Here is a 27844-nt window from a genome sequence, read left to right as displayed (position 1 = left end):
TAAAATGTTTGTATTGTGAAAATGATTATATCCTGGAGAATTAGAGTGGAATCGCCATTTCACCATTCACTCCTCAACTAAGAGAAAAGCATACCTTTAAGTCTGTAGAAATCTTTTTAGCAAGTTAAGCACAGGGCATTCTGGGAAAATGTCTTTGACAACTTTAAAAAGTAAAAAGCAAATAAAAATCAGTGGTGTTCAAAGAAGTGGCTTTGCTCAAGTCTTTTACACTGAGTGGGTAAAAATCCCACAGCTCTAATGCTGCTGCTAAATTATAAAAGACAGTAGGGAATATAGTTCAGTTTATTATTGATTTAGAAGTTAATTTTACCTCATTTCCAGGGTTTGAGAGTACTGTTACTGAATGGACTTGGGTCTGCTCGCCCACCGCACAGCAAAGCCTATTTGCTGGCACCAGGTTTTGGTGAAGGAAGGTCCAGTGTTTAGTTGCAGGACACCAAGCAAGGAGTCTGGGTGGCTCGTGCTCTAAAGACCCAAACTCCCAGGTGGCTATCAGGGAAGGGTTTTTAAAGGCAACATTTGGGGGAAGGCTGCTGGGTGACTTTCTTCTAGTTTGTTGGAGGTGAGATAACAGGGTGGTGTTTCAGAAATCTTAATCATCAACCTTCTGATTCCTACCAGTCTGGGGTCTACGAGCTGGTGGCCAGCATCAACCTGGGGGTGGGGGGATGATCTTAGTTCCTGCAGAATACTCTAAGGTATGCATCAGATTGTTATGTATATCCCTTGGGAGGAACCAGGATTCTGTTTTACCACTGACCTATTGTCATTTCAGGAAGTCCCCTACATATGAACAAGTTCCATTCTGAGAGCACATTCATAAGTCCAATTTGTTCGTAAGTCCAACAAATATAGCCTAGGTACCCAGCTAACACAATCGGTTATATCATACTGTACTGTAACAGGTTTATAATACTTTTCACACAAATAATATATAACAAACACAAAAATAAACACTTTTAATCTTGCAGTACAGTACCTTGAAAAGTACAGTACTACAGTACAACAGCTGGCATACAGGGGCATGTTCACACCTTCGAAAGTTTGCAACTTGAAGGTTCGTGCATAGGGGACTTACTGTACTTTTCTTGCTTAACTGCTTTTCCTTTGTTTCTGCGTTCCCTCACTTCCCTAATTGGTAACTGCTTGTGCTCTTTGAAACTCAGGGAAGGCCTAGGAGACTAAGGTCTTTCCCTACAAACAAGAAACGGGGGACACAGAGGGCTTTCGTACCTTTTAGGGCCCCAAAGGGTCCTGCTCAGCTTCAATATCACCTCCAGTGGGAAGGTCCAGCCCCCAACACAGCAGCTTACAGTGCTGCAGGGATGGGTCCGTACACAGGGGCCCTGTGTCAGCAGCAATGATGTTGCTCTGGCTGGGCTGTTGAACAGATGCAACCATACGAGTTTAACTACAATTTTTACTGTGATATTGGACTATAATAAGAAATACGTATTTGGGGCTTCATCCTAAGCTCCTGGTTAGAGCTCCTAACACCGTCATAATTTCCTAAGTAATAAAAGAAATAGCATCGTTATTTGGGTTCTGTGAGTGATAAGCGTGCAAAGAGCATCTTTTTTGTTATTCATAGCAGCACCTAAGTTTATATGAATAGGGTGAATTTTGGAAAGCCTCCTAAAGATGGGGGGGGCGGCTGGCTGCCTGAGGAACCAACCATGTGATTCAACGGTTGGAATCTCAACTCGAGGGGACCTCTGGGGAGGGGAGAGGACTGGAGATTGACTTAATCACAAATGCCCAATGATTTAATCTTTTGTGCCTATGTAATTATCAAGGAAAAACCCAGTTCTTCGCTACTTCGTCTCTCTTTTCTGTGAGTCACACAAAACACTTCACTACTGGTCACCAAATGTTTTCTGGTGGAGTTTTTTCCCAACATCAAGCAGTTCTCCACAACACCAGCTGGGTGTCCTGCAGTTTAACTCAATTCCAACACTATATTCCTGGAGGTAGTGTCAGATCCCACAGATTAAGGGCTCAGTCCCATAAGACTGCCCCCACAAGCACGCACACACTTCAGATGCCAATCACAAGTCCAGGTTATCATCTGTGCTCTGACCAACCTCTATAGATGGCAGGTTCCAACAACTCCCTCCTTGGGTTTGATTGATTTGCTAGGACGGCTCAGAGAACTCAGAGAAGTGTCCCTCAGTGTCTGCTGGGGATTTTTTCCAGAATACCAAAACCCTCGGATGCTCAAGTTCCTTATATAAAATGGCTTAGGGCTTCCCTTGTGGTGCAGTGGTTAAGAATCTGCCTGTCGGGTTTGAGCCCTGGTTCGGAAAGATCCCACATGCTGTGGAGCCGCTAAGCCCGTGCACCACAACTACTGAGCCTGTGTGCCACAACTACTGAGCCTGTGCTCTAGAGCCTGTGAGCCACAACTACTGAAGCCCGCGTGCCTAGAGCCCGTGCTCCGCAACAAGAGAAGCCGCCGCAATGAGAAGCCCTCGCACCACAACGAAGAGTAGCCCCGCTCGCTGCAACTAGAGTCCGCACGCAGCAACAAAGACCCAACACAGCCAAAAATAATAAATAAATACAGTTATTTTATTTTATTTTTTGCGGTACGCGGACCTCTCACCGCTGTGGTCCCTCCCGTTGCGGAGCACAGGCTCCGGACGCGCAGGCCCAGCGGCCATGGCTCACAGGCCCAGCCGCTCCATGGCACGTGGTATCCTCCCGGACCGGGGCACGGACCCGCGTCCCCTGCATCGGCAGGCGGACTCTCAATCACTGTGCCACCAGGGAAGCCCAATACAGTTTTTAAAAATGGCCTAGTATTTGCATATAACCTATGCACATCCTCCCATATACTTTAAATTATCTCTAGATTACTTACAATACCTAATACAGTGTCAATGCTATGTAAATGGTTGTAAATACAATGTAAATGTTATGTAAATAGTTTCCAGTGCAGGACAAATTGAAATTTTCCTTTTTGGAATTTTCTGGAATTTTTTTTGCAAGTATTTTCAATCTGTGGTTGGTTGAATTCTGGGATATGGAACAGGTGGATAGGGAGGGCTGTCTGTACTTGCTTAGGTTTACCAGCTTATCAAAGGATATGATAAACAGATACATAAAGGATACAGATGAACAGCCAGATGAAGAGACATGTAGGGTGAGGTCTGGGAGGGTCCGGAGCATGGGAGTTTCTGTCCCCGTGAAGTTGGGGTGCGTCAGCCTCCAGATGTGTATGTGTTCACCCACCTGAAAGCTCTCTGAGCCGCCTACTATTGGGACTTTATGGAGGCTTCCTCACAGAAACATCACCAGTTATTAACTCCATTTCCAGCCCCTCCGCCGTCTGGAGGATGTGGGCTAGAACTGAAAACTCCAGGTTTCCAGTCATGGCTTTATCCTCCTGGTGAGCAGTCCCCGTCCAGGAGGCATCAGGGGCCCCACCCAGAGGCACCTCGTGAGATCAAAAGATGCTCCTGGAGCTCTTATCCCTGAAGAATTTTACGAGAGTTTTAGGAACTCTGTATCAGGAACTGGGGGCAGAGACCAGTATATATTTTCTATTATCTCACAGTAATGAAGCCTCCATAAAAACCCTAAACAACGGGTTCAGAGGGCTTTCAGGTAAGTGAACACCCCGAGATGATGGAAGGTGATGTGCCCGGAGAGGGCATGGAAGCTCTGTGCCTGTCCCCATGCCTTGCCCCACGAGGCTGCTGCGCTTGGTTCTTTCTGACTTGTATCCTTTATAATAAACTGATAAACATCAGTGAATGTTTCCCTGTGGGCCGTTCCATCAAATCGTCAAATCCTGTCATTGCAGTGAATGTGGAAAATAGTTGTATTCGTATTTTATTCAACGGCAGGAAATCTACTCTGCAGAGAAATCTTTTCAGTGCAGAATATACAGAAATATTTCAAGCAGAATACACATCTTACTTTACACCACAGAATTCAGACAGGCAGGGAACCCTTTGAATGTAAGGAATGAGGAAATGCTTTCAGCCAGAGCTTATCTCTCAAGCATCATTAGAAACTTCATAGTGTAATACATGATTCCAAAGCAAGTGCTAAGAACTGTGGGAAGGCCCCACTCCCAGATCATCCCTGGCATTGACTCAAAATTCCTACTGAAAGAGGCTACCTGTGTACCGAATGCCTAGTGTTTAGTAAATCATCTCTTACTTCCCATCAGAGCATCCAAACTAGGGAAAATTTCTCTAAATATCATGAATGTAGGGTGTCTTTCGTGATTACAAAATCTTTTTTTTTTTTAAGTTTTTTTTTTGTTGTTGTTGCAGTTTGCGGGCCTGTCACTGTTGTGACCTGTCCTGTTGCGGAGCACAGGCTCCGGACGCGCAGGCTCAGCAGCCACGGCTCACGGGCCCAGCCGCTCCACGGCACGTGGGATCTTCCCGGACCGGGGCACGAACCCGCGTCCCCTGCATTGGCAGGTGGCCTCTCAACCACTGTGCCACCGGGGAAGCCCTGAGCCACCGTTTTTATTTGATTCCTGTCTTTATCACTGACAGCGTTTTTGACTGCTGTCACCCAACCCCAAATGCCCATAAGCTCTGTGGCTCTCATTGAGTGATGTAGCAAAGCGCAGTGATTTTTAGGAACACAATCATCGGCATCACAGCAAAACTGACTGTATTGTTACAGGTGGAGCTAAATAAAGCTCATGGGCTTTTAAAGAACCTAGTCAGACTTCCCTGGTGGTGCAGTGGTTAAGAATCCGCCTGCCAATGCAGGGGACGCGGGTTCAAGCCCTGGTCCGGGAAGATCCCACACGCCGCGGAGCAGCTAAGCCCGAGCGCCACAACTGCAGAGCCTGTGCTATAGAGCCTGCGAGCCACAACTACTAAGCCCGTGAGCCACAACTATTGAAGCCCACACACTTAGAGCCCGTGCTCCACAACAAGAGAAGCCACCGCAATGAGAAGCCCACTCACTGCAACGAAGAGTAGCCCCCGCTCGCCACAACTAGAGAAAGCCCGTGCGCAGCAATGGAGACCCAACGCAGCCAAGAATAAATAAAATAATAATAATAATTTTTTAGAAAAACAACCTAGACAACTAGCAGCTAAACCTTTGGTTGGCCAACACTTGAACAGAATTGGACTTCTGTAATATAGTAGACCTGAGAGCTTATTGTGTCTTACAGACCAGGGGTCCCCGGCCCCTTGGCTGTGGACCAGTACCGGTCTGTGGCCTGTTAGGAACTGGGCCGCACAGCAGGAGGTGAGTGGCGGGCAACCGAGTGAAACTTCATCTCCCCCTGCCGCCTGGACCGTCCCCCAAGTCTGCGGGAAGGTTGTCTTCCACACAGCCGGTCCCTGGAGCCAAAAAGGTTGGGGACCACTGCTACAGACTTACTATCTTACGGCCTCAGGAAGCACTCATTTCAGAATAGGAGCAAAAACAAAGAGGAGGAAAGTAAATGAAAGTGGTTGGATACAGTTTGGGTATCGGCTGAGGAACATGGAAAATGGAGAACTTCCCAATCTGCAAACACCCCTCACCTTATTGCAGGGGCCATCACCTGAAGGCGGCCTTAACCACTGGCCCGCAGGTGCATGCAGCCCCTGTTTCCCTCACGACATAGATTCCACTGTGTACAATCATGCGTTGCATGTCAGGCCATCAGAAGAGAAACACAAGAGGAGACCAGGACAGGGGGGCATTTTGTAACTGAATGAATCATACACGGCCAGGAACCTTTAGAGAAGTGGTCCTAAGACCTTTTTGAGTATCCATTGCTACCACGCTCTCAGCTTCTACGTATGTTACATACAGCGTCCGTGACGTGGTTCATTCCCGCACTCACGCCTGCTCCCAGCTGTGAGCTGCGACGCCAGGAGGGATCCAGAATCCATGGAATGCTCCTGGTGTAAGAGGGAGAAACCAAGAGAGGGAAGGAACTAGAAGTTACCAGAGTTTTCACACGTGTATTTGGAGGGTTTTCTCTCACCAAGACGAATTTTGGAAACATCCTGGGCGGCTCTAGTTGCACTGCTGAAGCTGCAAGATTAGGGAAGGACTAATGCGGCCCCATATCATGTGGATGTGAAAACAGCTAGAAGTGGGTTAAGCTCAGGCCCAGACAGAGATTGGCAGAGATGGCCCGAGTTGGACTCCTCATTATGTACGTGTACTTCTGAGGAAACTGTGGCCTGAATCCGAGGGGGCTGTTCTGGGAGAGGGTGGTGGTCCTGAGCCCTGAGAGGCTTTCCTAGGAACTGAGCAGGAGTGCTGACCTCAGTACCGATTGCCTAGCAGAGGAGAAAGTGATCTGAGGAGCGAATCGTCCACGGGGACGGTGACAAGCAGATCACGTGCGTGGCCTGTCGATTTTCCCCCCAAAATAGATGCAGCTGATATCCTTGTGCTTTATTTTTAGTTTGTCTCTCTTTCCATTCACTGATTTTCTCTTTGAGTCTGTCCAGTATCAAGCTTATCCCATATGTAGAGTAATTTTTAAAAATTGAAGTGACTCTCTTTCCAAGATTTGAAGATTTCAATTTGTTTCTTTTTAACATCACCTGTTGCTGATTTATTTCTGATTGCTTTTAAAAATTTTTTCTTGTTCTTTTTTATTTTTACTTATTTTTTTGTTTTTGTTTTTTGTGGTATGCAGGCTTCTCACTGTTGTGGCCTCTCCCGTTGCAGAGCTCAGGCTCCGGACGCATAGGCCGAGCGGCCATGGCTCACGGGCCCAGCCACTCCGCGGCATGTGGGATCCTCCTGGACCGGGGCACGAACCCGTGTCCCCTGCATCGGCAGGCGGGCTCTCAACAACTGCACCACCAGGGAAGCCCTCTCGTTCTTTTTTAAAATGGAAGTTATCCCGTTTTGTATCTCCCTGAGCATACCACATATACTTATTTTGAAGTCTTTATCAGTCTGTTCCAAAGTGTGAATTTGGAGTGGATTCACATTCGAATTTTTTATCTTCTTGGAAAGCTTTTTTTTTTCCTCTCTCTCTTATCCTGGGCTCATACTTCCCTGCCTAGTGGTGTTTTTTAAAATAAAAAATTATTAAAATAATAATAAACTAAATTTAATAATTTATTATTAATAAATTATTTATAAATTATTTAAAATAATAAATTCATTCATTCATTTATTTATTTTTGGCTATGTTGGGTCTTCGTTGCTGCACACTGGCTTTCTCTAGTTGCAGCAAGCGGTGTCTACTCTTCATTGCGGTGCATGGGCTTCTCACTGCGGTGGCTTCTCTTGTTGCGGAGCACGGGCTCTAGGTATGCATGCTTCAGCAGTTGCAGCACACAGGCTCAGTAGTTGTGGCACGCGGGCTCTAGAGTGCAGGCTCAGTAGTTGTGGCGCACGGGCTTAGTTGTTCCGCCCTGCCTGGTGGTTTTACGGTTGCTTGCATCTGACCCCTGGCTAAACCATAGTCCTACAATGACATTTTAGGCCTCCCCTGTCCCACGGTGGTTTCAGAGTCCTGCAGAATCAGGAAGTATACCGACTGGAGACTTTGTTATGAGGCTCATCTCTGTGTCCCTACCTCTCCAGTCTCACGGTCTAGGAAATGCCATCTCCCCAGCTGGCGATCAGCAACAGTTGTTTATTTTTTCCCAACTTCCTTTCATGACCTACTCTGCCCCTCACTTCCAGCAGTGAGCCTTGTGTGGAACATTTTTAGTTCTCTTTATCCCATAGGATCAGACTCCCAGTCAGTCCTGTTGACTTCCAGGTCCGAGCACAGCACACCCCAGGCTGCCGTCTGCTCTGTTTTGCATTTCTGCCAAGGGAGTATTTATCTCTTTTCTGCTGGATCTTTTCTGTCTTCAGATACTCATCTTACCCTTGAGTTTATCTAGGTATACATATCTAGGTTTTCTATTTCAGTATTTTATCTGTCACTGCTGTATGTTTGGAACAGAGAGGGTACATCAAAGCATGAACTCTCCGTTTATCCCTGGTCTTTCTTCTCCGTCCCAAGTCTTTATGTCCAGTGGCTACTAAGCAAGGGAATTGTTGTGTCTCTTGATGCAGTGATGTATGTGGGTATGAGCCGACCACAATTTACCAAATAATCAGCTTTGATGAGACAGATGGGGAAAGTTCATTACAGGTAGATTATTTCTGAGTGACTTTAGTAAATTGTGAACCAACTTTCTCTTTCATGCCTGAACCACTAAAAGAGAGGTTGGATTACAAAATCTGAGAGATCTGTTCCAGATTTAAATGACCTCTTATCCATATTAAGTCATCACTTAAGAGGAATACACAATGACCAGGTTGTTTTTGAGAGTGGAATCAGTGACTTTGTAATTACCACACTTGAGTATGAGCTCATTAGCCGGTCTCACCCTAGGATGTGTAACACGAGAGGGCATGTTACAGCCTCATAACAGAATAGCCAGGCCTGTGAAGGACTGGGGTAAAGCTGGACACATCCAACCTCGGTGACCACCTACACGCAGGATGCCTCTTATTTAGGAAGGTCCGTTCCCTCAGCCCAAGGCAGGTCCTTTGCCCATCAGAGCGAGGGAGCCCTCCGCCCTCTGGAAGAAAGCAAGCATGACACAGGGCTCGAAAGCGTGGGTTTTGGAATTTGTGAGCCTCAGTCCCAGCTCTGCCACTGGCTGACTATGCATGAAATTGGCAAGTTAGCGCTCTCTGCCTTCATTTCCTCATCTGCTGAGAAAGGAGCAATAGTTCTCTTCCCTCCCAGAACCACCATGAGCACTAAATGAAATAATGAGGGTCAAGTGCTAGCCTGGAATAGCATGTATGTTCCTCCAAAAATTAATCAACACAGAATCGCCATATAATCCAGCAATCTGGGTACATACTCGAAAGAACTGAAAGCAGGGACTCGGACAGGTATTTGTACTTCCACGTTTACAGCAGCATTATTCACAGTAGCCAAGAGGTGGAACCAAACCAGGTGTCCATCGATAGACGAGTAAATAAACAAAATCTGGTCTGTCCACAAAATGCAATATTACCTAGTCTTAAAAAGGAAGGAAATTTTGACACATGCTGCAACATGGGTGAATCTTGAGGACACATAATGTGAAATAAGCCAGACACGAGAGGACAAATGCATATGATTCCACTTATATGAGGTCCCTCAAATGGGGATCTGTCAACTTCATAGAGACAGAAAGTAGAAGGGTGGGTGCCGGGGCTGGGGGAGGGGGAGTGGGGAGTTAGTGCTTAGCGGGTAGACTTGCGGTTTGGGAAGATGGAAAAGTTCCGGAGATGCGTGATGGCTGGTTGCACAAAAATGAGAATGCACTTGACACTTCTCAACTGTACACTTAAAAATGGCGAAGATGGTACATTTTATGTTATGTGCATCTTACCACAATTTTTTGTGTGAATGCTGTAGAAAGGGATTTTATTTTCCACCAACCCTTGCGTAGAAATCACAAATACCAGGGTTTTACCCCTCTACTTCCATCTTTGCCCAAATAGCAAAAATACAATCAGGATAATTACTTCTTTTAGACAATCTAATTACAAAGTTGTTTCCCGCCCAGTAACCAGCCAAACACATCAGAGGTATCTTATGTTTAGGTTCAAAGCAAATAACATGAATTGACTTGAGAAATTCCGTGACCTTCTCCTTCTAAACGTGTTTCCTACTGTTGCTTCGAAGTCCGCATCACTTATCAGCAGTCTGGATTCCAGATGATATTTCCAGACCTTTCAGTATTCAGCTCACCATCCACAAGACTGTTTCTCCTGTTGGTGGCCTGGTATTTAGATGGGCTGTGATTTCTTCCTTCCTCAGGGCAGTTAAGAAACAGTTTCAGTTTCACGAGGAGCGAGGGCTTCAGGAAAGTCATCCCACACGGCCCCTGGAAATGAATCGTGAACCTGTTCATGGCTGGGGTGGTTCCCATGTTAAATTCGACCACTTCTACTCCCTGGGCAGACACGTGGGGGGCAGACACGGCGGCAGGGTAGACCACAGAGGACGTTCCCACCACCAGACACAAGTCTCAGAGGACCAGCTCGCTGTCAGCCTCCTCCAGGGTGGCAGGGTCCAGGTTTTCTCCAGACCACCCCACGTGAGGTCGCAGCCCACACATCCTGCCTCTTCACACCGGCGAAGTTTCTCCACTGGGACTCTGGCATCTTGAGTTTCAGGTTCTGGAGCCCCTTTTCCTGATAAAACTGGACAAATTGGACTCTTGTAATTCTCAGCCACAACTCCACAAGAGGTACATGGAGTTTTAAATAAGCTACCATGGATTTCCAGAAGGTTCTTGGTGCCAGCCGTGCAGTGCAGCTCATGGATGTCCCGGGTGATGACCACAGCCCGTTAGCCCTGCCGGTGCGGCCAGGCCTCACGCTCGGTGATGGCCAGGTGCCTGGCGTTGGGCTCCTTGCTCTGCACCACTTCCCGCCGGTAGTGGTAGAACCCCCGCACCTGGCACGGGTCTCAGGCAGAGGCCTGAGGCGTGGCCAGCTCCTGAGCTTGCCATTTTCTCCAGTGACCTTCCGCTCCTCTGAAAGTCGGAGCCCCACTCTCAGCACTGACGCCGGCCCCTGAAATGATGACTGTGTGCTTGGCTTCTGCAAAAATCTTCCAGAAGCCCGGCTGTATTTGAACTTGGACGAGCCATTGTTAGGCAAATCTTGGTTTGCCCAGAGGCTGGAGAGGTCAGTCCACAATACAGCTGGGCAAGTAATTGGGACAATCCAGAGAGGCGGCCTCAGGTTTTCTGTGTCGCACTAATTATTGAGATGGGCTCGTTTCCTGCCCCTCCCTCGTCTCGGGGGCCGCAGCTGTGCCAGCGCCGTGCCGGGAAGACACCGGGCCTCGGGCCTCTGCACGTGTGGCTCTTACCACGGTTTTTAAACAAGAAGAGCCACGCGACAGCCTCTGCACTTGCGGCGTAATTACCGTTCATTGCTTTGTTCAATCGTTCTTATTGCACAAACCTTTTCCAGATCCTGTGTCAGGACTGCTGCTCCCGAGAGGCGTGAGACACAGGCTCTGCCCTCCGAGCTCGTGGTCGAACAGGGGCGAGGCATCCGCACAGCGTGGGGAGTAAAGTGCTATAAAGTGCCCTGGGTGATAAAGGCCGTTCGACGGCGTGAGGGGCACTGGGCAGTGGCTGGTCAGCTCTTCCTGAGAGACCAGTGGAAGTCAGGAAGCCCTTTCTGGAAAGTGTAACACGTGACCTGAATCCCGAAACCCGGCAAAGTGGTCGTCGAGCTCTGGCGTTTGCTGGGGATAGAAATCTGGGCAGTGCAGGGCCTGGCCTGGCCTGCTGCATTGGTAGCCACGAGGAGGCCGGGCCAGCAGCAGCCGGCGCTCGAGAAGGAGGCAAGGGCCAGACCCCAGAGGGCTCTGGGCTCGCGAGAACCATCCCTCAGCAACACCAGATTGCTTAGCCTGTTTTTCATTGTTACTTCCAGACTAAATAGCAGCTGGTAAAAAGCCAGAAAAGCACAGCGTTTTCAAGCCCGCTCAGAGAGAGTGATCCACGCGGGTCCGTGACGCGTCGAGCGCTGATTCAGACCCCAGTTGCTCATCATCCGAAGGAGCGCTTAGCTATTTGCACACAAACCCCAGTCTGACATAAAGCTGCTACTTTGTGCAACTCCAGCAGCAGAGAAAACGTCTCTATCTATTCATTTTTCTCAGCAGTGTTTCAAACTGAGCTTTATTGATTATAACCTTGTATTCATTTCAAATAAAAGACTTATGTAAGCAGTTTTATTTAATATTCAAGAGCCTTGCATATTCCCAGTGAATCAGGAAACTAATACGTTTGTACTGGCAGCTACACACAAACGAGGCTCACTGCTGGGGCCTACAACCCAGAGCCTGAAGCGTGGCCCAGAGCTCTCCGTGGAATGTGAAGGAATCCCCATGAGCTCCAGCCAGAAAACTGCTTCCTGTGAAGCCAGAACAGCACTGTTGGGTTTCTAGGAGATAAAGCATACTGTTGACACCCTAATGCTTTGCTGGACGGCAGTACTTCTGGTTTCCACCAGGCTGCAAGGAATGCTCACTGATTTTCCAGGGCAGCCCATTTCCTGCAAACAGATATGTTCTTAGGGGTCTGCCCTAGTTCACCATGTCCATCCAGAGCAAGAACTCACCAGGGGCTTAAAAATATGGCCTCCTGTTAGAGAAGGTATCAAAAAAATCTTATTTCTCACAGAAATGTCAGGGAATCAGCTCCAAATAATTCAGAAAGCCTGTTCTTTGCAAACAAGCCAGTGCCATTTTGGGTTTTGTATTGAGTGAAAAACCTTAGGGCATTTCTTTGCCTGCTGCCCCGGCTGTGACGGGCACCTGCCGAATCTCCTAACATCGTTCTCACCATGCACTCAGGAGTCTCGGGGCTGGGGTTCGTATCGTTCACTCCTCTGTGAAACTTCAAGTCGGCACCTCAGCTAATCTGTTTGTCAGCCTCATGAGCACAGACCGGCAGCCACGCCGTGAGATTCCCGAGTGACAGAGTGAGAGCGGGTAATTTCACTGCATTTCCTCCCTGGTTGGCAAAGATTCTGACGTTGCTCTCAGTGTCTAGAGCAGTGATTCTCAATCAGTGGTGACTTTGTGCCCCAGGGGCTTTGGCAGTGCCTGGAGGCATGTCTGATGTCATGACTGGGACTGCGGGGGAGTGGGGGGAGGGATGCTACAGCCGTCAGGTGAGTAGAGGCCAGGGATGCTGCTAAACATTCTACAGTGCACAGGGCAGCCTCCCTCCCACCCTCCAAGAACTGTCCAGTTAAAACATCAAGAGTGTCAAGATTAAGAACACCTGAGTGCCTCCATTTAGTCCTCTCAAAGTCAAACTTTTCCACCCAACAAAATCTTCTCCCTTTGTAGCAATGGGGGTTATAGCAAGGTGAGAGGATGGACTACATTTCCCAGCCCCCTTTGCAGTTCAGTGTGGTCGTGTGACCGGTCCTCACCAATAGAATGTGACCGGAAGTGATGTCTGTCCCCTACCGCTGGCAAGATGTAGATGACAGCTAAGCTGTGGTAGCGCCACATGTTTGGATCCTGGATCCCTGAATCATCCCATGGGACAGAGCCACCCTCAGCTAAAAGCACGTGCTGCAGTCTGGCATGCGAATGAGAAATAAACTTCTGTTGTGTTTGAGCCAATAAGCATCTTTGGGTCTGTTTGTCATAGCAGCTTAGCTCATCCCAGCTAAAAACAGACATTCCCCCAAAAGCCCATTTTGGCCCTAGGAGCCTTAGGAAGCTGAGACCTGTGAGTGAGGCAACCGTGGCAGGAATCTTTGCCCTGGGGTTAGCATGGGGCCCCCTCCCCTAACTGTCAAAGCCCACTGCCAGGGGCCCTGGTTTGCTCAGCGTAACCTCAACTCCAGAATACACTGTGATATGATCCCGGCTCTGTGTGACCTCGGGTGCCTCATAAGGATTGGGGCACTTGAGTTGCCAATGACAGAATTTCAACAGGGACCAGCTCAGGCAACAAAAGGAAGAGGCTGAGGAAACCAAACCACAGTGAAAGCAGCAGGGTGGCCCTGCCCCAGAGACGGCCGGAGCAGCGGGGCTGCCCCCCTCCACCTCTCGTCCCCACTGTTCTGGGGGTGTTGGCTTCGTTCTGGACTTGTGCGGTCGAGCTTCTTCACACAGCAGGGAAGAGGCATCTTCGTCCTTGAGCCCATATCCTCATTTTGAAAAACTCCAGGAAGGACTCGGGCTGAGCATTCCCGCTGTGGCTGGAGGGGGTGCGCTCTGGGAGCGGTGGGAACAGGGCTGCCCCACACAAGCGGCGAGCGCACACACATTCTGCTCTGTGGAGGCCTGCTCGCCCGCCCAGCGACCCATCGTTTCCCCAGCCCTGCTGCTGTGAGCCAGGGGGTCAGCCCGTAGCCTCGGGGAGCACGGCACAGAGGTGTCTTCCCCACGGCCTCTGGCCCAGCTCCTACCGCTGTCAGCGAACGCGCTCTCAAAGGGCCGCTTTATTTTGTCACGGCTGTATCCTCAGAGCCCGCTTCGTAGCAGATATTCAACACATATTTGCTGACCCTGTGAGTGAATACAAATAAAAAATACACACACCAAGTGTATATCATATGCACATATTCCAGAGGCCGAGGTGCCGGGAGTCTACGAATCTATGGAATTTCTCTTCCGCGCCCAAGGAGGCATCGCCGCTCCTCCTGACCCTCAGTGGCCAGCTACCAGCCAAGCAGCCGTGGCCTCCTCCCGGGCCTCCGGGTGACTCACGGGACGAGTTTTTCTTGGGGAGGCGTGGGAGGAGATGAGGGGTAACAAAAATAACCGCAGACGCTGGGGGTCATCCAGCCGCTGTCTGTGGCGTGAACAGCAGGCGTGAACCCCAGGCTCCCCCGGGCGGGGCCAGGCGGGCGTCCATCCCCTGCGGCACCAGTGGGGCTCAAGCCTGCTCGTGGTCCGGGAGTCAGCCAGACGTGCGGTCGCTGCAGTGATTATTAAACAGTAAGTTGATCATCCCCTCTGTGTCTTTTTTATTTTATTTTATTTTTTTGCGGTACACAGGCCTCTCACTGCCGCGGCCTCTCCCGTTGCGGAGCACAGGCTCCGGACGCGCAGGCGCAGCGGCCACGGCTCACGGGCCCAGCCGCTCCGCGGCACGTGGGATCCTCCCGGACCGGGGCACGAACCCGTGTCCCCCGCATGGGCAGGCGGACTCTCAACCTCCGCGCCACCAGGGAAGCCCTCTTTTTTATTCTTTACAAAGGGCTTTATCTCATTTAATGGTAACATCAAGCAGGAAAGAAGGGCAATTTCACAGGTGAAGAAAAGACTCAGAGAATCAGTAGCTTGCTTACAGCACGATTCTCAAAGTGGTCCAACCTGGGAACTTCATAAACATGCAAATTCTGGGCCCCACTCAGATCTCCTGAATCAGACGCTCTGGCATGAGACCCACCTGTGCTTGTCACAAGCCCCCTCCAGGTGGCTCAAATGCATGCCCAAGTTTGGGAAGCCCTGACCTAGAGTCACGCAGGTGGCAGTTTACAGACCTGGGAGAACCCAAGGATGTCCTTAGGCGCTGCCCTTTGTGGAGCTACTTGCATGTTAGTAGCTAATAGTTTCCTGAGCCTACTTGCTCCAGGAAGCCCTGCACACACCCGTTCCAGCTACGTCTCCACCTCCCTCCAGTCCACTCTCCCCCGGCCCCCACCAGCCTCCTGTGTTCCTCGGACGTGCCAAGGTCTTTTCTGCCCCAGGACCTTCGCACAAACTGTTTCCTCTGCCTGGAATGCCATCCCTCCTGACTCCATTCTCCTCACATTGAGTCTCAAGGCAAACGTTCTCTCCTCAGAAGGACCTCAGGGCACCTCCGTGACTCTGTCGTGTCCCTCTGTTTGTTTTCATCACAGCATTTGACACCTTCTGACGTTTACCTTGTGTGCTTGCTGGGAAGTAAACTCCCTGAGGCAAGGTGCTGTCCTTCTTGTTTACAGTCATGTCTCCACAGCCCACCACAGCGCTTAGCACACACTCAAACACTGATTGCATAAGTAAACCACAAACTAGAGGCCACTCGGAAGAAGGAAAAGGCAATTTCCTTCTCCTGGGAGAAGGGCCAGTCTAGGCTCTCCTTTGTGGAGGGGGGCAGGGAGAGCAGGTTACAGTTTCTTTGAATATCGGGGGCACCTGATGGAAGCTTCCACGAAGGACTTGGTTCCCAAGGAGAAGCAGATCCATGAGTTAAGCTTCAGGTTCCACAGATGGGGGCGGGGAGGGAAGGTGGTTCTAGATGGGATGAGTGCAGTGGTGGCACCCAGGGGAGGACGTGGCTGCCCTAAGACTGGGAAAGGACAGCGCCTTATTATTAATATTTGTGGTTTAAAAAAAAGACCGTGAAATGCGCCTGCTTAACACATATTTAAGTGTATAGTACAGTGCTGTTACTATACATACATTGTTGTACAGCAAATCTCTTGCACATTTTATCTTGCAGGGCTGAAACTAATATTTATTAAACAACAACTGCTCACTTCCCCCTCTCCCCTCCCCCGGCACCACTGCTCTACCTCCTGTTTCTATGAGTTTGACCCCTCTAGGTACCTCATATGCATAGAATCATATAGTATTTGGCCTTGTGTGACTGGCTTAATTCACTCAGCAGAATGTCCTCAAGATTCATTCATGTTGAAGCACATGACAGGATTTCTTCCTTTTTTAAGGCTGAATAATATTCTACTGCTTGTATAGGTTTCATTTACTTTATCCATCCCACCATTAACAGACATTTACGTTGTTTCTGCCTCCTGGCTATTGTGAATAATGATGGTCTGAACATGCGAGTGCAATTCTCTCTTCTTTGAGAGCCTCTTTTCTATTCTTTTGGGTGAATACCATGAAGGCCAATTGCTGGGTCATATGGCATCTCTATTTTTAGTTTTTCGAGGGACCTCCATACTGTTCTCCATAGTGGCTGCACCATTTCACATCCCCACCAACAGTGCACGAGGGCGCCAACGTCTCCACACCCTTGACAGCGCTTGCCATTTTCTGTTATTTTTGGCCATTCTGACCATTCTAAGAGGTTGAGGTGATATTCCATGGCTTTGATTTGCATTTCTCTGATGATTAGTGATGTTGAGCACCCTTACACACACCTACTGGTCATTTGTATGTCTTCTTTGGCGAAATGTCTGTTCAAGTCCTTGGAAGGGGCAGCTCTTTTTTGTTTTGCTTTGTTTTTAGAAATTTATTTATTTATTTTGACTGCGTTGGGTCTTCGTTGCTGCGCACAGGCTTTCTGTAGTTGCGGCGAGCGGGGGCTGCTCTTGGTTGTGGTGCGCGGGCTTCTCATTGCGGTGGCTTCTCTCGTTGCGAGCCCAGGCTCTAGGTGCACGGGCTTCAGTGGTTGTGGCTCACGGGCTCAGTAGCTGTGGCTCGCGGGCTCTAGAGCGCAGACTCAGTAGTCGTGGCGCACGGGTTTCGTTGTTCCATGACGTGTGGGATTTTCCTGGACCAGGGCTCCAACCCCTGTTCCCTGGCTTCATGGGTGGATTCTCAACCGCTGTGCCACGAGGGGACCCCCGACAGGGGCTCTGTTTTGGAAGGAAGTTCTGCAAGAGATGGAGACCCATCGGTGCCCTTACATGGAGCGCTCTACGCCGGGGGCCCTGGACGCAGCCCCAGCACGCAAGCTTGACGGAGGGTGAGAGGTGGACACTCGTCGGTGCCCTCCCGTGTCCAGAAGGGCCACGCAGGCCACACCAGCTGCTGAGGTGCTGTGGCGCTTACGCCATGTTCTGCACTGTGTAAACCCTTGGGTTCCAGAACAATCTTAAGGCATGCACTGTCCTGAGTGTGACAAAACTACTGTGTCTGTGTAGTTTTGTTTAAATTGTGATAAAATTCACAGAACTTAAAATTTACCACTTTGGCCAGTTTTAACTATACAGTTCAGTGGCATTTTAAGTAGATTATGGCGCATCCATCTATAGAGCTTTTCCTTCTTGTGGAACTGAAACTCTGTATCCATTACACACTAATTCTGCCATCCCCCTCCTTCCCAGCCCCTGGAACTACCCTTCTGCTTTCTGTCTCTGTGAAGCGGCCGGCTCTAGGGACCTAACGTGTGCGGAACCGATTTCACTCAGCCTAACGTCCTCAAGGTCCATCCATGGTTTAGCATGTATCAGAATTTCCTTCTTGGTTGTCCTCCAGCTTTATTGAGCTATAATTGACACACAGCTCTGTGTCAGTTTAAGGTGCACAGCGTAAGGATTTGACTCACACACATCGTGAAGTGATTGTCACAGTAAGTTTAGTGAACCTCCGTCACCTCATAGACATACAAACTTAAAGAAATGGAAACAAGTTTTCCTGTGATGAGAGCTCTTAGGGTTTACTCTCTGAATGACCTCCCTGTCTCACACACAGCACGGTTAGTTATCTTGACCATGGTGTGCATGAATCCCTAGCATTTATTTACCTGGTAACTGGAAGTTTTTACCTTTTGACAGCTTGCATCCAATCCCCCTTCCCCCCTCCCCCTGCCTCTGGTCACCACGACTCCGATCTCTTTTTCTATGAGCTGGTTGGCTTGTTTTTGAGGTTTGGTTGGCCTGCACCGCTATGTTAGCTCCTCTTCCACAGCACAGTGGTCAGATATCCCTCCACATTTAAAAATGATCACCACGGTAAGTCTACTCACCATCTGCCACGATGCAGACACTGCATAGTTATTGACTCTTGTCCCCACACTGTACAGTCCGTGCCCTTGACTCACTTCTTTTGCAACTGAAACTTTGTCCCTCTTAATCCCCCTCACCTGTATCTCTCCTCCCTCCACCCCCTCCCCTCTGGCAGCCACTCGTTTGTTCTCTGTGTCTGTGACTCTGCTTCTGTTTTGTTAAAACCTCCTTCTTGTTGAAGGCTGAATAATATCGCATTGTATGTATAGACCACAGTTTGTTTAGCCGTTCATTCATCAGTGGGCACCTGGGTTGCTTCCACCTTTCAACTACTATGAATAGTGCTGCTGTGGACATGGGTGTATAAATATCTGTTCAAGCCCCTGCTTGTAATTCTTCTGGGTATATACCTGCAAGCGGAATGCTGGATCATATGGTAGTTCTATGTTCAGTTTTTTGAGGAACCTCCATACTTTTTCCCATTATGTTGGCTGCGCCATTTTACATTCCCACCAACGGTGCACAGAGGTTCCAGTTTCTCCACATCCTCCCTGAAACTTCCTAGTTTTTGTTTTTGATAGTAGCTATCCTAATGGGCATAAGGTGGTATCTCGTTGTGGCTTTGAGCTGCATTTCCCTAGTGACTGGTGACGTCGAGCATCTTTTCATTGCCCATTCACTGCATCTTCTTCGGAGACATGTCTGTTCAAGTCCTTTGCCCGTTTTAAAATCAGGTTGTTTGTTTTTGTAGTCATCTATTAAACTTTCTATCTGCATTCATGGAGTGTAGTATATGTCATGGATTATGTAAGCCAGTAACACACACGATTATCATTTTATCCTCATAATAACCTTGAAATGCAGGTACAATCGATATTCGCCTTTTATAGAAGAGGCACCAAGGCACAGAGAGGTTAGACCACCTGCCCAAGGTCACACAGCTGTAAGTGGTTGAACAGGGACTTAGACCAAGCCTGTGTGATTCTAAGCCCTGCCCCACGACCCTGCAGCTCTCACCATGTGGCAGGTGATAGGGGAGGCTAGAACCAGGTCCCCTCACAAGTCACCTGGGTCTCTCCCCTAAAGCCCAGCATCCTAGGAAGAGCCCCAGGTTGGGGTTAGGAGCATGGGATATGCTAGTCTCGGCGCTGAGACGGGAAGCTTCCGGCACAGTCACCCCATTGCACTCGGCCTGTGACAGCGTCAGAGCCAAGGGAGAGTGTGGATGGGAAAGCGCCTTGAAAAATACAACGTGTCGGGAAGAAGTGAAGCGCTGTCAGGGCACGGGAGGCAGGAACGTCTCCTGGCGCCTGGGAACGTGGACCGTCCGTGGCCCGAGGCTCAGAGGGTCTGCGGTGGCGGGGCTTTGCTCTCTCCCCGAACACCTCCAGGGCCGGTGGAGAGGGTGGGGGGCGGGTGCAGCCAGCGCTGGCCTCCGTGTGGGACTGGCCTCTGCTGCGCCATGCTGTTCAGGGCCCTCTCACATCAGCCACGAGAAAGGCAAGAGCACAAGTGTGGCGGGCGGAACAGAGGTCCTCCGCGATGCCCGCGCCCCCGTCCCCAGGACCACCGAATACGTTGGCTTCTGTGGCAGAGGGGACTTTGCAGATGCGACTAAGTGAGGGATCTGGAGATGGGAGATGATGCTGGAACTTCTGGGCGGGGGGCAGTGTCATCTCCAGGTCCTCCGTATACGAGGGAGGCAGGCGGGTCAGAGAGAGCAGAGGTGTGACGACGGAATCGGAGGTCAGAATGACGTGATTGCTGAAGGTGAACTTGAGCCAAGTCACACAGGTGCCTCTAGACGCCGGGAAGGGGCAGGAACAGATTCTCGCCTAGAGCCTGCAGGAGGAGCGCAGCTCTGCCAGCGCCTTGATTTCACCCAGTAACACCCATGTCAGACTTCTGGCTCCAGAACTGTAACTTAATAAAATTATGTTCTTTTGAGCCACCAAGTTTGTGGGGATGTGTTACAGCGACAGTAGAAAACAAATTCAACAACCCAGTTGAAAACGGACAAAAGAGGTGAACAGGCATTTACCAGAAAGGGAGATGCACGGGCCAGTAAGCAGGTGAAGAGCTAGCCAGCATCTCCGGTTGTCCTAGTCGGCTGCCCTACAAAATGCCATAGACTGGGGGGCTTAGAGTGGACATTCCCATTCCCAAGGGGGGAAACAGGAAAGAAGGAGGGGGGTGACAAGTCCCTAGCAAGTCCAAACCCTAATCTATGGTGTTTTGTTTGGCAGCCTAAGCTAAGACACCAGTTATCGAGGAAACGCAAATTAAGGCCCCAATGACATTCCACTGGGTTGGCCAGAAAGCTCGTCCGGGTTTTTCCGTAAGATGGTACAGAAAACCCCGAACGAACTTTTTGGCCAGCCGAGTACTTTAATTGGCAGAGTAATCAGAAAAGTTAATAAGCCTGTCGGTAACCAGCATTGGGGAGGAGGAGAGGACGCGGATGGGGGAGGGGTCTCTCATACAGTCTCGGAGGCGGGGCGGTACTTTGGTGGAAAACAACCCCCCGTTAATCCTGAAGCCAAACCTCTCCACTTCTAGAGCTCTACCAGGGGTACAGCAAGAACGTCAAAGGATAATCATAAGAGCACTCTTCCCAGTAGCTAGAGGCTGGAAACACCTTGAATGTCCATCAGCAGGAGGGTGGAGAAATAAACCAAGGTACGTCCATACAGGGCACCGTGACACCCCAACCAAACGGACAAACCACATGACAGGTGGCAGCTGGTGTGACTCTTCCCAACACGACACCAAGTGAAAATAGTAGCTCTGAAAAAAAGTACACAGAGCAAGATATTCTTTGATATATCATTTTATATATATATATAAATTATATATATATTTATTTATTTGATACAGAACAACCGAACTAAAAATCGATACCCTTTAGGATCACATAAATACAATACAACTACCTAAAGAATGTGGAAACAGAGAAAATGGGTAAAACAAGAGTTGGGCATGATTTGAAAAGTTAAAATCTGGACAAGAAGGACATGTGGATTCACTAGTCTCTCTAGCTTTGGATGTGTTTGATGTTTCCATTATATAGAGAAATGTTAAAATAATAGAAAGAGAAAGGCAGGGGGTCAGGGTGATGGGATACAGGGAACCCTACGATGAAATGTCGGTTGTTGTCATAGGTGTGGCTTGGCTTGTTTTGTTTTGGAAGGTGAGTTCATGGGCAGTTGTTACATATCTAACTAAATAACCAAATTAAAGCAAGTCACGCGTAAGAAACAATTTGGCAGGTAGAGGGAAATCGTGCAGTCGGCCTTGTGTGCACTTCTCAGTGGCACTGGGTGGATGGATCCCAGGTCGGCCCTTGTGGAGCTGCGTCTGCACGGGGAGCCTTGGAACTTGTGGAGTCCCGGCTGCTCGCTGGTTCTCCTGCCCTCGCCAGCCCTTCCCCCCGCCCAGGCCACTTCTCTGAATCCTCTCCAGCAAAGGCCTGGGCCAGCTGTCCTGGGGCTTCGAGCTTCCTGATGAGAGCTCGTCCCACGTCCGGGACGTCACAGGTGATCTGCTTGCACTTCGGGACAAACGCGGACTCACATTCATCCCCAGCACAGGGCACCATTCAGGGGCCCCGAAGAAGGGACCACGTGTGGGGGTAGCTGCTGGGAGAGAAGTAGGCGGGGGGGAGGGGGAGGACCCTGCAAGGGGGAAGGGGTCTTCCTTTGAGAAGAAAACGGACTAAGAGCCAGGACCCCTGCATCGCGTGTGCCGGTGCGTGTATGCGCCTGTGTCTTTAGCGTTCACTCGGGGCCGGTTCTTCAGGGACGCCTTGAATTCCTCTGAGCCCAGAACTGGCCTGGCCCCTTGGCAGCCTTAATGAGCAAAAACTCTTGCTCACTTCTTCCCCACACCCAGCTCTTCCAGCTCTTCTCAGAGTGTGGTCCCCTAACCCTAACCCTAACACTGTCCCCTGTCTCCCGCCTACAGAAGGTTCTGGACGTGCCTGTCCTGCCTGACCTCCCCTCCAGCTGCCTGGCAGCTCCCTTTCCCTCTCCCTTCAGTGGAGGCCCCATTGCATCTCTCTTCACAAGCCCCTGCCCTGCCTTCCTGGCATTTTAGCAGGTACTTACTCCCCTAGTTTCTCTTCCATTTGCAAACTTATTTGTGTCTTTCTTCCTCCTTTCCCACATCTGTGCTGGCGTCTCCCTGACGCCTGTCGGAAGCTCATCCCCCCAGTGATGCTCTGGACCGCCTCCCAGCACCTGCGCCGGAGCCGTCCTCTCCTAAGCTCCTCCCGGCGAAGTCCTCTCCCCACATTCAAAGATGAGCAGCACCCACATAACATTTTCAAACAAAAAATTTTTAATTCTGTTGAGCATTTATATTCTCTAAAGCAGTGCAGACCTGGTTTGGAATTCCAGCTCTCAAGGAAGCATTGGCCAAACTCTTTACTTTCTTCTAAACATTGGTTTCTTCTGCTGTAAAAGGGGCTATCACAACATTTTTGCATGATTATTAAGAAAAGGGTTCAATATTATCAGTGTAAAATGTATTGCAGCAAATCAAAACTACAATGAGGTATCACCTCACACCAGTCAGAAGGGCCATCATCAAAAAAATCTACAAACAATAAATGCCGGAGAGGGTGTGGAGAAAAGGGAACCCTCTCGCACTGTTGGTGGGAATGTAAATTGATACAGCCACTATGGAAAACAGTATGGAGGTTCCTTAAAAAGCTAAAAATAGAACTACCATACGACCCAGCAATCCCACTACTGGGCATATACCCTGAGAAAACCATAATTCAAAAAGAGTCATGTACCCACAATGTTCATTGCAGCTCTATTTACGATAGCCAGGACATGGAAGCAACCTAAGTGTCCAACAGCAGATGAATGGATAAAGAAGATGTGGAACATATATACAATGGAGTATTACTCAGCCATAAAAAGAAAGGAAATCGAGTTATTTGTAGTGAGGTGTTATTTGTAGTGAGGTGGATGGACCTGGAGTCTGTCATACAGAGTGAACTAAGTCAGAAAGAGAAAAACAAATACTATATGCTAACACATATATATGGAATCTAAAAAAAAAAAGAAAATGGTTGTGAAGAACCTAGGGGCAGGATAGGAATAAAGATGCAGACGTAGAGAATGGAATTGAGGGCACAGGGAGGGGGAAGGGTAAGCTGGGATGAAGTGAGAGAGTGGCATGGACATAACATACACTACCAGACGTAAAATAGACAGCTAGCGGGAAGCAGCTGCATGGCACAGGGAGATCAGCTCGGTGCCTTGTGACCACCTAGAGGGGTGGGATAGGGAGGGTGGGAGGGAGACGTAAGAGGGAGGGGATATGGGGATATATGTATACGTATAGCTGATTCACTTTGTTATACAGCAGAAACTAACACACCATTGTAAAGCAATTATACTCCGATAAAGATGTTAAAAAATAAAATTTAAAAAATAATAAAATAAAATGTAGCAATAAGAGCTTGAATCGTGGATTAAAATATTTAGTGTTTGATCCATACATTAGATGTTTTAACTTAAGCATTTACATAATCTGAAAGAGCTTTAATTTTCACTAAGCATCTTATACTTCAAATTCTTACAACAGGAGAACAAACTGAAGTGAGTGTTCAAAGAAAAATCATGATGAGAATTCCATAATTCCAGGTCTGATGGTGAGAAAAGGCCAGTGCTTCTCATGTTACAAAAATTACCTGCTTAAAAGAGAATGATGGGGCTTCCCTGGTGGCGCAGTGGTTGAGAGTCCGCCTGCCGATGCAGGGGACGCGGGTTCGTGCCCCGGTCCGCGAAGATCCCACGTGCCGCGGGATCCCGTTGTGGAGAGGCCACAACAGTGAGAGGCCTGCGTACCGCAAAAAAAATAATAATTAAAAAAAAAGAGAGAATGATGGAAAGGATAAATTCCCTCTAAATAAATGATCCATCTCCCGTGTAACAAACCACCAACAAGGAACAGCAGCAGCCTCTCTGCCCCGTGTCCCTCTGGTCACCAGCCCATTCACGAGCAAGTTTCTTTTCTTTTTTTTTTTTTAAATTAATTCATTTATTTATGGCTGTGTTGGGTCTTTGTTTCTGTGTGCGGGCTTCTCATTGCAGTGGTTTCTCTTGTTGCAGAGCACGGGCTCTAGGCGCATGGGATTCAGTAGTTGTGGCTCGTGGGCTGTAGAGCACAGGCTCAGTAGTTGTGGTGCACAGGCTTAGTTGTTCCACGGCATGTGGGATCTTCCCGGACCAGGGATCGAACCTGTGTCCCCTGCATTGGCAGGCGGATTCTTAACCACTGCGCCACCAGGGAAGTCCACGGGCAAGTTTCTTGAAAGAACAAGCTCCATTAGGGCTCTCAACTTTCTTGCCTGCTTCCCGTTTGCTTCCAATTGCCTGCAAATGGATTTCCTGAAGGTCGTCTATGTCAACACACCCCACCGGCATATCAGTGCTCTGGTTCCTGAGCGACTGCTGTGCACGGGGAGGGGAGGCAGGGGGCACGGGATTTTCATTCAGCAAATGTTTGCTGAGCTCCTCCCTGATGAGATCACCGGCCACGACAGCAGTATCGGCACAGGCGGTCAGACTTGGAGAAACACGAGATGGACACCTAACCGGCTGGTGGGAGGCAAGGGAAGAGGGACTGGCCAGTGAAGGGATGAAGAAGGCTGCTCCAGGCAGAAGAACAGCAGCATGTGCTGACGAACGGTAGAAACAAGATACGCAGTCGTATTCACGGGGTATTGTAGTCACATGGAGGCAGGCATGGGAGGCATTCAGGGAAGGCTTCCTGGGGGAGGTGATACCTAAACCAACACCTGAGGAAGGACTAGGCATCTGTTAAGGAGGTGAAGGACGACATCCCAGGAACATATGCAGTGTGTGCAAAGGCACAGGAGATGGCACTCTTGGGAGTTCCCTGGTGGCCTAGTGGTTAGGATTCCGAGCTTTCACTGCCGTGGCCTGGGTTCAATCCCTGATCGGGGAACTGAGATCCCTCAAGCCGTGCAGCATGGCCAAAAAAAAAAAAGGAATATGGCATCTTGGGACAGGTGTAAGTAACACAGGATGATGACAGTGTAGCATCTGGAGAACAGCAATGCATGTGGAGTAGTCTGGACCGACAGGGATAGAACTCAGTGAAGGGGGAGAGGGTGACTGTGCCTGTGTGCCTGTGGCCGTGTTTCCCCTTTTAGCGTGATGGCTCCTGCTGCTCGTGGAAGATGCACCAGAAGGGGCAAGACTGGCCGTGGGGAGAGAAGTCAGAGAGCAGGCTCTTGTGACGCAGTGATTGGCGTGCAAACACCAGGTCGTCCACAAGGCCGGGGCTGTACTGTGTAATGTGTATCCAGTAGGATCCATGATATCAAGTCATATTCACAGCTCGGCTTGCAGGGTAGGCAGAGCTGAGTGTGAATCCCCACCCCGCCCACTACTAACCTCTCGAAGAGTCCATTTCCTCAGCTGTGAAGTCAGGCCAATAGTAAGACCGACCTCACAGCTGTAGAAAGGATGAAAGAGCACTGAACTGGAGAGCACAAAGCCCGAGACAGAGCACGCGGTGAACACACACAGATGAGCGCTGCCACCCTGGGCGCACCGTCTCCTGCACTCGGGGACCAGACACAGATGCTCAGAGACCTGAGTGCACGGTGGCTCCAGGGTTTCTGGCCGCCGCTGCTCACAGGACACAGAGCCCAGAGTGGGCAGGTTGCAGAGCAGGCAGGTTGGGAAGGAGATGTGCTCGTTTGTGGAGTCTGAAGTACCCACTCGTGGAAGAGAGATCCTCCACGGGCCTCTCTCACTCCTTCACATCTCGCCGTGTGTGCCGAGAAGGCAGGACCTGGCCACTTTGCACCTGGACCACTTCTCAGCGCTGTGCGTGTTTCCTCCGGGCTTGCTTAGCGGCTTCCTGTATAAGCAGTAGATTCCCAAGCTGGGTGTCCTCCACCCTTGGTGATGCAGATCCGCTGCGTGCGCAGTATCCCTCTGGGCCCAGCACACTTCTCCTGCGGGACTCAGAGGCCAGGGCAACTGATGCAGATATGCTGATGCTCACGCTAGGTGCTGTGGGTGCCTGAATAGAAAGTCCTACGTCTCTGACCCAGCGTCATGTCTCCTGCCAGCATCCAAGATTCAGTGACAGGTTAACTTACCAGCTTGTGAGTTGGAGAGAGAGACTTAGAGTCATCAGTGTGTGCATGTCAGATGAAGCCATGAGTATAAATAACATTGCCTAGGGCTTCCCTGGTGGCGCAGTGGTTAAGAATCCGCCTGCTAATGCAGGGGACGCGGGTTTGAGCCCTGGTCCGGGAAGATGCCACATGCCTCGGAGCAGCGAAGCCCATGCACCACAACTACTGAGCCTGCGCTCTAGAGCCCTCGAGCCACAGCTACTGAAGCCCGTGTGCCTAGAGCCCATGCTCCGCAACAAGAGAAGCCACCGCAATGAGAAGCCCGTGTACCGCAACGAAGAGTAGCCCCCGCTCACCGCAACTAGAGAATAGCCTGAATGCAACAACGAAGACCCAACGCAACCCAAAATTAATTAATTAATTTAAAGAAAAAAAATTGCCTAGGAAGAGGTCTGGGGCCGCACCCAGGGTAGCAGCAATGAGTAAAGGATATGGCTAAGAAAGGGAGCTCCCAGAGGACATCAGGAAAGAAGCCTGGGGGAGAGGAGTTCTTTACAGGCCAGGGGAGTGCAGTTTCCATCAAAACAGTAGGCAGCAGGATCAGATGATGCTTAAAAGTCAAGGAAGATGAAGACTGAAAGTAGTCACTGAGTTTAGCAACTAGGTCACCGGCAAGAGACATTTCAGTGACGTGGTGCAGCCACGTGGGTGAGGAGTGAACGGGTGTGCATGCGAGGTGTTTCCAAGGGACGTGGCTGAGAAGGAGAGAGAGAGATGGGGCCTCGGTAACCAGAGGGATGGGAGCAAATACAAGTTTCCTTTCTAAATAGATGGAAGAGATTTGAGCAGATTACATACTGAGGAGAACAAGCCAGAAAAGAGGGAAAATTGGGGGTGAAATTAAGAGCAAGGAGAAGGACGGAACCAGGTCTCTGGAGAAGAGGGAAGGGATGGCACTCAGATCCCAGCGGGGATGGCCTGGGCCCTCTTCCACTGAGATGGCATTGCTCCAGCCGCACACCCTCCCGCCGGCCAACCTGCCAGGGGAGTGGAGCCCACCGTCCCTAGGGAGGGGCCTGGTCAGCACGTTTCCTGGTGGCCACTTTGCCTCGTGGTCCTGCAGGTTAGAGATGAGAGGCACCGACGTGTTTCCTGGCCGGGGTTCTCTGGAGATGCCAACAGGTGTGTTCTACACACAAGGGGGGCAGGTGAATTTGGAAGGTGTCGCCCAGCCCTGCGAAGCCAGCCTTCAGGAAGCCTGAGTGTTCTCTGCCGGCAGAGGTGGGCACTTGCGAGTGGGGCGTCCAGAGCGCAGAGGAAGCCAGCTGGGGGACACACAGGCTGCCCTCCAGGTACTGGGGGCTGACCCAGCGTTCACTCACAGAGTGGGAGGAGGCGAGTCCTCTGTGGGCACGTGCGCCCTGCTTGGGGTTTCTGTACCGCTCCTCTTACCCCCCGCCCCCCAGGCCAGGGCACAGTGTTCTCCTCCCACACGGCACAGGAGGGAGCTGAGGACTTCCCTGACGCTCCGGGCTCAGGACACAGTGGACTTCAGCTCTCTCTGACTCGGGATCCGCC

At 49.9% G+C, this 27844-nt stretch overlaps 1 pseudogene; it reads right to left on the bottom strand.

Moving 5' to 3' along the window:
* Window positions 1–9786: 9786 nt before the first annotated feature.
* LOC131746317 (NAD-dependent protein deacylase sirtuin-5, mitochondrial pseudogene) lies at window positions 9787–13012 on the bottom strand (annotated as a pseudogene).
* Window positions 13013–27844: the final 14832 nt, after the last annotated feature.

Source organism: Kogia breviceps, chromosome 19 (assembly GCF_026419965.1).
Source record: "Kogia breviceps isolate mKogBre1 chromosome 19, mKogBre1 haplotype 1, whole genome shotgun sequence".
Lineage (NCBI taxonomy): Eukaryota > Metazoa > Chordata > Mammalia > Artiodactyla > Physeteridae > Kogia > Kogia breviceps.
This window is presented reverse-complemented; position numbering and strand designations above follow the sequence as displayed.